Source organism: Notothenia rossii (assembly GCF_949606895.1).
Source record: "Notothenia rossii genome assembly, chromosome: 7".
Taxonomy (NCBI): Eukaryota; Metazoa; Chordata; class Actinopteri; order Perciformes; family Nototheniidae; genus Notothenia; species Notothenia rossii.
This window is the reverse complement of record NC_136905.1, coordinates 35896629-35907799: the sequence shown is the minus strand read 5'-3', so window position 1 is coordinate 35907799 and position 11171 is coordinate 35896629.

Below are 11171 nucleotides of genomic sequence, written 5' to 3'. Positions count from 1 at the left end.
ACGAGCCCCATGGCACTAAGTATGGTTAGGTCTTACCTTAATGTATATATATTGACTGTCATACTGTGATACATCTTTCTTGCTCTGCCCATTCTTTTTAAATAGTGCTTCTCAGATACTGGTGTTGCTAAAGGTGTGGCTGGGCGTTGAAGGAGAGGATTGCTGTGTGAAGGTGGTGGTTTTTTTTTGTTGTTTTTTTCATTAGGGACCTGGGGGAGTTCCATATGTGGGGTTTTGTGTTTTCCATGACCTTTTGCTTTGGTTTGGGATGGGGTTGGTTGGTGGTGCCGGTGGCCCTGGGGACACCGACTTAAAGGGGGGGGGGGTGTGACGACCCCTGCTTCACTGCCTATGCTGGTGTGGGTGTGCCTTTGTGTGTGGGTGTGTGTGCTTCTCTCTCCCTGATTGTATCCAGGTGCAGCCTCTCTCCAGGTGCTCCCAATCTGATCAGCGCCTCCATAAAGGGTCTAAGTAGGCTGCAGTGGCTCTCTCTCTGCCCGGGGGAACGTAGGAGGAAGAGCAGCCCGGAACAGCTATCCTCCTGCATAGAGCTTGTTAACCCTGTTTGGTGGTCGGTTGTTTTGGGGAGTGTGAATAAACTCCTCTTTTTTCCGTACTCACGTCGTCGTCTCATCGCTGCGTTTGTTATGGCTGAGAGCCAAGCCGTGACAGAAAAACAGAATTTTTGTAAAAGACTGCGACTCTAAAAGGCAAGTTTGTGATTTTAACACTGTTTCGATGAAACAATACATGATACAATATTACGACTTTTTTGCCATATTTTTAACACAATCTTTTTTTTGTGGTTGTAGGGCTTCAAGATATTTTGCATGTCATGCATAAACACGGTGTCATCTTTTCCTTGAAACTGACGTGCTGCCCGTTCTACAAAACAAGTTATTTTTCTGCTTCTTCATCCTCTGAATTTTCCTCCCCCGTCCCTCTTCCTTCAGCCAGCACAACAAGAATCAAGGTGGATCTGTGAAATGAAACACCTCTTCCCAAAGCGTGACTTCCCTATTGAGAGCATGCGTCTAGGGCAGTAGGGTCTAAACCAATTGGCCAGATATACTAACATGCAGAACGTATGGTATGTTTGAAGACTAACCATTTATCCAGTTCAAGCTGTCTTTAAGATGTGACATTGCGCTCTGACTATCCCCTGTAAAATGGTGACAAAATATTACTTATTCTTACATTTGACCTCTTGCTGCTTGGTGGAAAATGATAGATGAACAAATAACCTTAAAAAAAAAGACTCAAACAGCGAGGGACATTATACTGGTGAAAAAACTCTCAACGACGATGTTCAGTAAACGATCAATCAAAATCGAAGGATCCAATGTATTTTTAAATGGAGCAGAAATAGAACTAGTCTCCCACTGCAAGTATCTTGAACAGGGATTGTCATATTGGAACTCGCACTTGACTTTTTAAGAAACATATCCAGAAAATATCCAATACCATTCAATTCAACTTGCAACATTTTAAACAAATTAGACCTTTTTCTTAACTGTCAATGCTGCAAAGTCATACATCCACTGTATGATTATATCCCACATTGAATACTGTTTTACAAACTGGTCGTTTGCTTGTGCCACACACCTGAAACCCATAGAACAGCTGTTCAAGAGAGCTATCCAGGTGTTTGACAGAAAGCCACAGTAATACCACCACTGTACCATCCTTGAAAATCACAATTTCTCGAGTTTTTGAAATTTGTATGTCTTTTAAAAGTATGTGTTTTTAAAAAAATTATATTTACATGGGCTGGCCCCCCTCCCCTTGGGGGAATTCATCCACAGAAAACACACTGGACGCAGCACTAGGTCAGAAACCAGAGGAGACTGTGAGGTCCACCACAGACGGACCATCTTTGGACAAAATGTCCTCTCCATTAAAGGCAGCTCATTGTGGAATAGCCCCCCAACTGAGATACGGGATTGTCCCACTCTCAATAGTTTTAACGGTCAACTTAAAGAATGGTTGAGCAACAAACAGACGTGTAATCACTGTTAAATAAATGCACTTTAACACAGGGGTATCTCCTCTTGCACTTTATGTAGCGCTTTTATCTTATCTTGCACTTTATATATCATAGCTGCTACATTGTACTGCCATGTGATAAATGCTTGTATGCTGCTCATGCTCTTTCTGCATATCATGTATTTTATTTTTGCTGTATATATATATATATATATATAAATGTCATGTTCTTATATGCTGTATGTGACGGGACTACAGATGGAAATTAGCACAAAGCTAAAATCCGGCTCATTTACACTTGTAAGCATTATCTTTGTTTTAAAGTGTTCATCAATGTGCACTACGGTAGCCCTGAAGAAAATTAAACATTCAAATATGTTATCGATGTCCCCATTCCCAGTTTGTTTTGGGAATAATTGCGATGTTTACTATGTTTGGGTAGCTCTTAACAAAACAGAATTTTTGTAAAAGATTGCGACTCTAAAAGGCAAGTTTGTGATTTTAACACTGTTTCGATGAAACAATACATTATACAATATTACGACTTTTTGCCATATTTTTAACACAATATACTTGTACCTTTTTTTTTTGTGGTTGTAGGGCTTCAAGATATTTTGCATGTCATGCATAAACACGGTGTCATCTTTTCCTTGAAACTGACGTGCTGCCCGTTTTACAAAACAAGTTATTTTTCTGCTTCTTCATCCTCTGAATTTTCCTCCCCCGTCCCTCTTCCTTCAGCCAGCACAACAAGAATCAAGGTGGATCTGTGAAATGAAACACCTCTTCCCAAAGCGTGACTTCCCTATTGAGAGCATGCGTCTAGGGCAGTAGGGTCTAAACCAATTGGCCAGATAAACTAACATGCAGAACGTACGGTATGTTTGAAGACTAACCATTTATCCAGTTCAAGCTGTCTTTAAGATGTGACATTGCGCTCTGACTATCCCCCGTAAAATGGTGACAAACTATTACTTATTCTTAAATTTGACCTCTTGCTGCTTGGTTGAAAATGATAGTTGAAAAATAACTTTAAAAAAAAAAAAAGACTCAAACAGCGAGGGACATTATACTGGTGAAAAAAACTCTAAATTCTACAGATGACTCCCCCTCCACTCAACGCAATAAGTCCCTCCCTCCACTCAGCAAAGCATCTAAAACTAAGGACCCCACTAAGACGACAGTTTGAAAACTAGCTATGGATCTGAGAAAAACCAAGTCTCCCCCGCGAGTTGCAGCCAGGAACAAACTCCTGGACTACCATCATCACCACCATTCTGGACACCCGAATCTTGCAGTACTACTGCTGCTTATTTTGCTCCTTGGGCCAAGACGTCTCTGTTTATGGACACAGTGAAATCAGTGTTGGTTGATATTGTGGAGGGTGTGATACATCGGTACAGAGAAGAAATATGCAACGGATGCCGAGTCAGTCACCCCGGCCAGAGGCAACACGATTGTCTGAATGACATGCCCGATTTTTTCTTCAGAAACAATTACAACGCGTTAATGAAAAGACTCTGGCTCACCGACTTCATTAATGAGATCGACCAGACTCTTATTGATAAAGACATTTTCACGGATGATTGGAGGATCCAAGGCGCTTCGGAGGCTTTTCTGCACAATCTCAAAAATTGTAGACGCCTCAAGGAGAGACTTGAAAAGATCGATGCCGAGTTGGATGGAGAAGAAGAAGACTAATAACCTACGGTTGGTTGAAGCCAGGGATTTTTTCTTTTTCGATACATTGACTTTTTCTTTAAAGTAAAATAAAAATGGGGAACTACTATGCAAAACGCTCTGTATATATTGATCAGAATGTAGTCAATACCCTTTTAATAAGTGTGGTGATGAGGACGATTGAAAACAGAGTGAATAGTGATCCCCGTGTAAACAGAATGGCTGAAGTTTGTAAACTAGAAGGCATTTTGGATATCGTTCGTTCTGGCAGTACTATTCCTGGTCATTGGGAAACGATTGTAAACGAAACATTTAAAGTGGTCCTGGAATCTTCATTTTCCGAAACATTCTGTAACATTACCGAAGAAATTAAACAAACATCAAAAGTGTATCATGTGCTCTCATTGTATGCTCTATTTGTAGATGTAATACATCTTTGTGTCAAAAACAGCATACACATGAATATTTTAACTGAAGTGAAAAAACCCCATCATGATATTTCCAGTAATCTGGGGAATTCTAAGCTGGAGACGGTCCTGGGGATGTTACAATCAGTATAACTATTGATTTTGTGTGTGAAAATGTTTAAATGTAAATAGGAAAAAAAAAAATTAAAAAAAAAAAAGTGTTTTTTACATTTTAAAAACTGTTGTCTTCATTATAGCAAGGGGAGCGTGTCTGATACATGTGTATTACAGTCCTTCACATGCACTGTTGTCTTCATTATAACAAGGGGAGGGTAACAGTGAAGATGTATGATACATGTGTATTGAAACGTGCGTATTATACCCCCACAGAAACACAGAAACATGGAAACACAGAAACACAGAAAACACTGAAACCACTGAAACACTGAAAAAACACAGAAACACTGAAACACCGACACACAGAAACACCGAAAAACAGAGACACAGAACTACAGAAACACAGAAACACAGAGACACAGAAACACAGAAACATGGAAACACAGAAACACAGAAAACACAGAAACACAGAAACACAAAAACACAGAGAAACACAGAAACACAGAAACACAAAAACACTGAAACACCGACACACCGAGACACAGAACCACAGAAACACAGAAACACAGAAACACCGACACACAGAAACACAGAAAACACAGAAACACAGAACCACAGAAACACAGAAAACACAGAAAACATAGAAACACAGAAACACAGAAACAAAAAAAATACAAAAACACTGAAACACCGACACACAGAAACACCGAAAACACTGAAAACACAAAAAACAGGCTTGTGTGCTAGTATGGTTTTTGAATAAACACATCATTATTTTAAAAAAGTCAAATAGTATCAGCCTCCCATCGACTTTTTAAAATACTGATGTGTTTATTCAAAAACCATACTAGCACACAAGCCTGTTTTTTGTGTTTTCAGTGTTTTCGGTGTTTCTGTGTGTCGGTGTTTCAGTGTTTTTGTATTTTTTGTGTTTCTGTGTTTCTGTGTTTTCTGTGTTTTCGTGTTTCTGTGTTTTCTGTGTTTCTGTGTGTCTGTGTTTCTGTGTTTCTGTGTTTTTGTGTTTCTGTGTTTCTGTGGTTCTGTGGTTCTGTGTCTCGGTGTGTCGGTGTTTCAGTGTTTTTGTGTTTCTGTGTTTCTCTGTGTTTTTGTGTTTCTGTGTTTTCTGTGTTTCTGTGTTTCCATGTTTCTGTGTTTCTGTGTCTCTGTGGTTCTGTGTTTCGGTGTTTCTGTGTGTCGGTGTTTCAGTGTTTCCGTGTTTTTTCAGTGTTTCAGTGGTTTCAGTGTTTTCTGTGTTTCTGTGTTTCTGTGTTTCCATGTTTCTGTGTTTCTGTGGGGGTATAATACGCACGTTTCAATACACATGTATCATACATCTTCACTGTTACCCTCCCCTTGTTATAATGAAGACAACAGTGCATGTGAAGGACTGTAATACACATGTATCAGACACGCTCGCCTTGCTATAATGAAGACAACAGTTTTTAAAATGTAAAAAACACTTTTTTTTATTTAATTTTCTTTTTTCCTATTTACATTTAAACATTTTCACACACAAAATCAATAGTTATACTGATTGTAACATCCCCAGGACCGTCTCCAGCTTAGAATTCCCCAGATTACTGGAAATATCATGATGGAGTTTTTTCACTTCAGTCAAAATATTCATGTGTATGCTGTTTTTGACACAAAGATGTATTACATCTACAAACAGAGCATACAATGAGAGCACGTGATACACTTTTGATGTTTGTTTAATTTCTTCGGTAATGTTACAGAATGTTTCGGAAAATGAAGATTCCAGGACCACTTTAAATGTTTCGTTTACAATCGTTTCCCAATGACCAGCAATAGTACTGCCAGAACGAATGATATCCAAAATGCCTTCTAGTTTACAGACTTCAGCCATTCTGTTTACACGGGGATCACTATTCACTCTGTTTTCAATCGTCCTCATCACCACACTTATTAAAAGGGTATTGACTACATTCTGATCAATATATACCGAGCGTTTTGCATAGTAGTTCCCCATTTTTATTTTACTTTAAAGAAAAAGTCAATGTATCGAAAAAGAAAAAATCCCTGGCTTCAACCAACCGTAGGTTATTAGTCTTCTTCTTCTCCATACAACTCGGCATGGATCTTTTCAAGTCTCTCCTTGAGGCGTCTACAATTTTTGAGATTGTGCAAAACAACGTCCGAAGCGCCTTGGATCCTCCAATCATTATCTTTATCAATAAGAGTCTGGTCGATCTCATTAATGAAGTCGGTGAGCCAGAGTCTTTTCATTAACGCGTTGTAATTGTTTCTGAAGAAAAAATCGGGCATGTCATTCAGACAATCGTGTTGCCTCTGGCCAGGGTGACTGACTCGGCATCCGTTGCATATTTCTTCTCTGTACCGATGTATCACCCCCTCCACAATATCAACCAACACTGATTTCACTGTGTCCATAAACAGAGACGTCTTGGCCCAAGGAGCAAAATAAGCAGCAGTAGTACTGCAAGATTCGGGTGTCCAGAATGGTGGTGATGATGGTAGTCCAGGAGTTTGTTCCTGGCTGCAACTCGCGGGGAGACTTGGTTTTTCTCAGATCCATAGCTAGTTTTCAAACTGTCGTCTTAGTGGGGTCCTTAGTTTTAGATGCTTTGCTGAGTGGAGGGAGGGACTTATTGCGTTGAGTGGAGGGGGAGTCATCTGTAGAATTGAGAGTTTTTTTCACCAGTATAATGTCCCTCGCTGTTTGAGTCTTTTTTTTTTTTTAAGTTATTTTTCAACTATCATTTTCAACCAAGCAGCAAGAGGTCAAATTTAAGAATAAGTAATAGTTTGTCACCATTTTACGGGGGATAGTCAGAGCGCAATGTCACATCTTAAAGACAGCTTGAACTGGATAAATGGTTAGTCTTCAAACATACCGTACGTTCTGCATGTTAGTTTATCTGGCCAATTGGTTTAGACCCTACTGCCCTAGACGCATGCTCTCAATAGGGAAGTCACGCTTTGGGAAGAGGTGTTTCATTTCACAGATCCACCTTGATTCTTGTTGTGCTGGCTGAAGGAAGAGGGACGGGGGAGGAAAATTCAGAGGATGAAGAAGCAGAAAAATAACTTGTTTTGTAAAACGGGCAGCACGTCAGTTTCAAGGAAAAGATGACACCGTGTTTATGGATGACATGCAAAATATCTTGAAGCCCTACAACCACAAAAAAAAAGGTACAAGTATATTGTGTTAAAAATATGGCAAAAAGTCGTAATATTGTATAATGTATTGTTTCATCGAAACAGTGTTAAAATCACAAACTTAACTTTTAGAGTCGCATTCTTTTACAAAAATTCTGTTTTGTTAAGAGCTACCAAAACATAGTAAACATCGCAATTATTCCCAAAACAAACTGGGAATGGGGACATCGATAACATATTTTAATGTTTAATTTTCTTCAGGGCTACCGTAGTGCACATTGATGAACACTTTAAAACAAAAATAATGCTTACAAGTGTAAATGAGCCGGATTTTAGCTTTGAGCGAATTTCCATCTGTAGTCCCGTCCCATACAGCATATAAGAACATGACATTTATATATATATATACAGCAAAAATAAAATACATGATATGCAGAAAGAGCATGAGCAGCGTACAAGCATTTACCACATGGCAGTACAATGTAGCAGCTATGATATATAAAGTGCAAGATTAGATAAAAGCGCTACATAAAGTGCAAGAGGAGATACCCCTGTGTTAAAGTGCATTTATTTAACAGTGATTACACGTCTGTTTGTTGCTCAACCATTCTTTAAGTTGACCTTTAAAACTATTGAGAGTGGGACAATCCCGTATCTCAGTTGGGGGGCTATTCCACAATGAGCTGCCTTTAATGGAGAGGACATTTTGTCCAAAGGTGGTCCGTCTGTGGTGGACCTCACAGTCTCCTCTGGTTTCTGACCTAGTGCTGCGTCCAGTGTGTTTTCTGTGGATGAATTCCCCCAAGGGGAGGGGGGGCCAGCCCATGTAAATATTATTTTTTTTAAAACACATACTTTTAAAAGACATAAAAATGTCAAAAACTCAAGAAATTGTGATTTTCAAGGATGGTACAGTGGTGGTATGACTGTGGCTTTCTGTCAAACACCTGGATAGCTCTCTTGAACAGCTGTTCTATGGGTTTCAGGTGTGTGGCACAAGCAAACGACCAGTGTGTAAAACAGTATTCAATGTGGGATAGAATCATACAGTGGAGGTATGACTTTGCAGCATTGACAGTTAAGAAAAAGGTCTAATTTGTTTAAAATGTTGCAAGTTGAATTTAATGGTATTGGATACTTTCTGGATATGTTTCTTAAAAAGTCAAGTGCGAGTTCCAATATGACACTCCCTGTTCAAGATACTTGCACTGGGAGACTAGTTCTATTTCTGCTCCATTTAAAAATACATTGGATCCTTCGATTTTGATTGATCGTTTACTGAACATCGTCGTTGAGAGTTTTTTCACCAGTATAATGTCCCTCGCTGTTTGAGTCTTTTTTTTTAAGGTTATTTTTTCATCTATCATTTTCAACCAAGCAGCAAGAGGTCAAATTTAAGAATAAGTAATAGTTTGTCACGATTTTAAGGGGGATATTCAGAGCGCAATGTCACATCTTAAAGACAGCTTGAACTGGATAAATGGTTAGTCTTCAAACATACCATACGTTCTGCATGTTAGTATATCTGGCCAATTGGTTTAGACCCTACTGCCCTAGACGCATGCTCTCAATAGGGAAGTCACGCTTTGGGAAGAGGTGTTTCATTTCACAGATCCACCTTGATTCTTGTTGTGCTGGCTGAAGGAAGAGGGACGGGGGAGGAAAATTCAGAGGATGAAGAAGCAGAAAAATAACTTGTTTTGTAAAACGGGCAGCACGTCAGTTTCAAGGAAAAGATGACACCGTGTTTATGCATGACATGCAAAATATCTTGAAGCCCTACAACCACAAAAAAAAGATTGTGTTAAAAATATGGCAAAAAAGTCGTAATATTGTATCATGTATTGTTTAATCGAAACAGTGTTAAAATCACAAACTTGCCTTTTAGAGTCGCAGTCTTTTACAAAAATTCTGTTTTGTTAAGAGCTACCAAAAACATAGTAAACATCACAATTATTCCCAAAACAAACTGGGAATGGGGACATCGATAACATATTTTAATGTTTAATTTTCTTCAGGGCTACCGTAGTGCACATTGATGAACACTTTAAAACAAATATAATGCTTACAAGTGTAAATGAGCCGGATTTGAGCTCTGAGCTAATTTCCATCTATAGCCCTGTCACATACAGCATATAAGAACATGACATTTATATATATACATACAGCAAAAATAAATACATGATATGCAGAAAGAGCATGAGCAGCATATTCAAGGATGGTACAGTGGTGGTATGACTGTGGCTTTCTGTCAAACACCTGGATAGCTCTCCTGAACAGCTGTTCTATGGGTTTCAGGTGTGTGGCACAAGCAAACGACCAGTTTGTAAAACAGTATTCAATGTGGGATAGAATCATACAGTGGAGGTATGACTTTGCAGCATTGACAGTTCAGAAAAAGGTCTAATTTGTTTAAAATGTTGCAAGTTGAATTTCATGGTATTGGATACTTTCTGGATATGTTTCTTAAAAACTCAAGTGCGAGTCCAATATGACACTCTCTGTTCAAGATACTTGCACTGGGAGACTAGTTCTATTTCTGCTCCATTTAAAAATACATAGAATACTGATGGCTGGCTTACGCTACAAACTTCATCACCTTTTAACAAGAGAGTAAGTATATAAAACGTTATTTTGTATATTTTACACATCAGCAGAAACAGAGAGAGATGGCAGGACACTGTGTTTTAGAGAGAACCCCTCCCCCCTGCGTCAGCAAACGGCTTGCGCGGTAATACCATCGCCCAGATGGTCCGCTTTTAGTTTCCCAGACGGTGCTTGTCAGGACTCTTTTCACTTCTGGCGGCGGGGGGATATTTCCTTCTTCTTCCTCCACATTGGGGGGGGTAACGGTGAAAACTCTTCTTTGATCTCGCTTTTTGTTTGCGTTTCTTTGCTTTTTGTTGCAAATATCTTGTACACCGCTGGTTTCACAGTATTTTCTTGATGCACTACTTCTTCCGATACAATGGTTGCGTGGAGATCTCTGGAAGACACCAGAGTTAACACAGCCCAATCTGTTGAGGTCAACGTCGCTTTAACACTGTGGGGTCCATACGTTTCTCCATTCTTCAGATTGTAGAAATGCAGTTCATACGCCATATAGTTGAATACGTATCCCCAAACATGTTCATTTTCCAGAAGCCATTTCTCTTCAAGATCTTCGACCGGAGGTGTTTGAACCCGGCACAGATACTGCATCCATTTCTTGATTGGCGCTCCGGACAGATGGCGGTAAGTTGTCACAGGCGTCTCGCTGATTAAACCCATATCGAGGCGTCTCTTGGCCATTTTTTCTTTTTGGAAAGATGACTTGATGATTGGAAATGACTGGCTTTTTATCTGCACAGGGTTCTTTTTTTTTTATCTCACTCCACCCCCTCGGTCTTCTGACATCACATAATTGGGGCGGGCCCTTCTGTCACTTTTATGCATACTAATGTGATGGAAGCGGCATTTTGTTTTAATAGACTTGGGGGCGGGCCCACCTGTCACTTTTTATGCATACTAATGTGATTGAAACATTTTTTATGATACACCATAAGGCGCAACAGTGGGGGATTTTCACACCTGTGAATACACATCAACCCCCTCCTATCGACGGATCTCACACCTACTTGGGATATCACACCTACTTGAGATCTCACACCTCGATCAAAGGGGAGGCGGGACTTAGCTCATTTGCATAATGGGGGGAGGTGTGACCTGTCACCTTTGTATGCATACTAATGAGACGAAAGCGGGATGAATATTACTACTGCCAGCTATTTGGTTGCTGAGTTAATCGCCAAGGCCAAAAAGGCCCACACTATCGCGGTAAACCTCATTCTACCGGCCTGT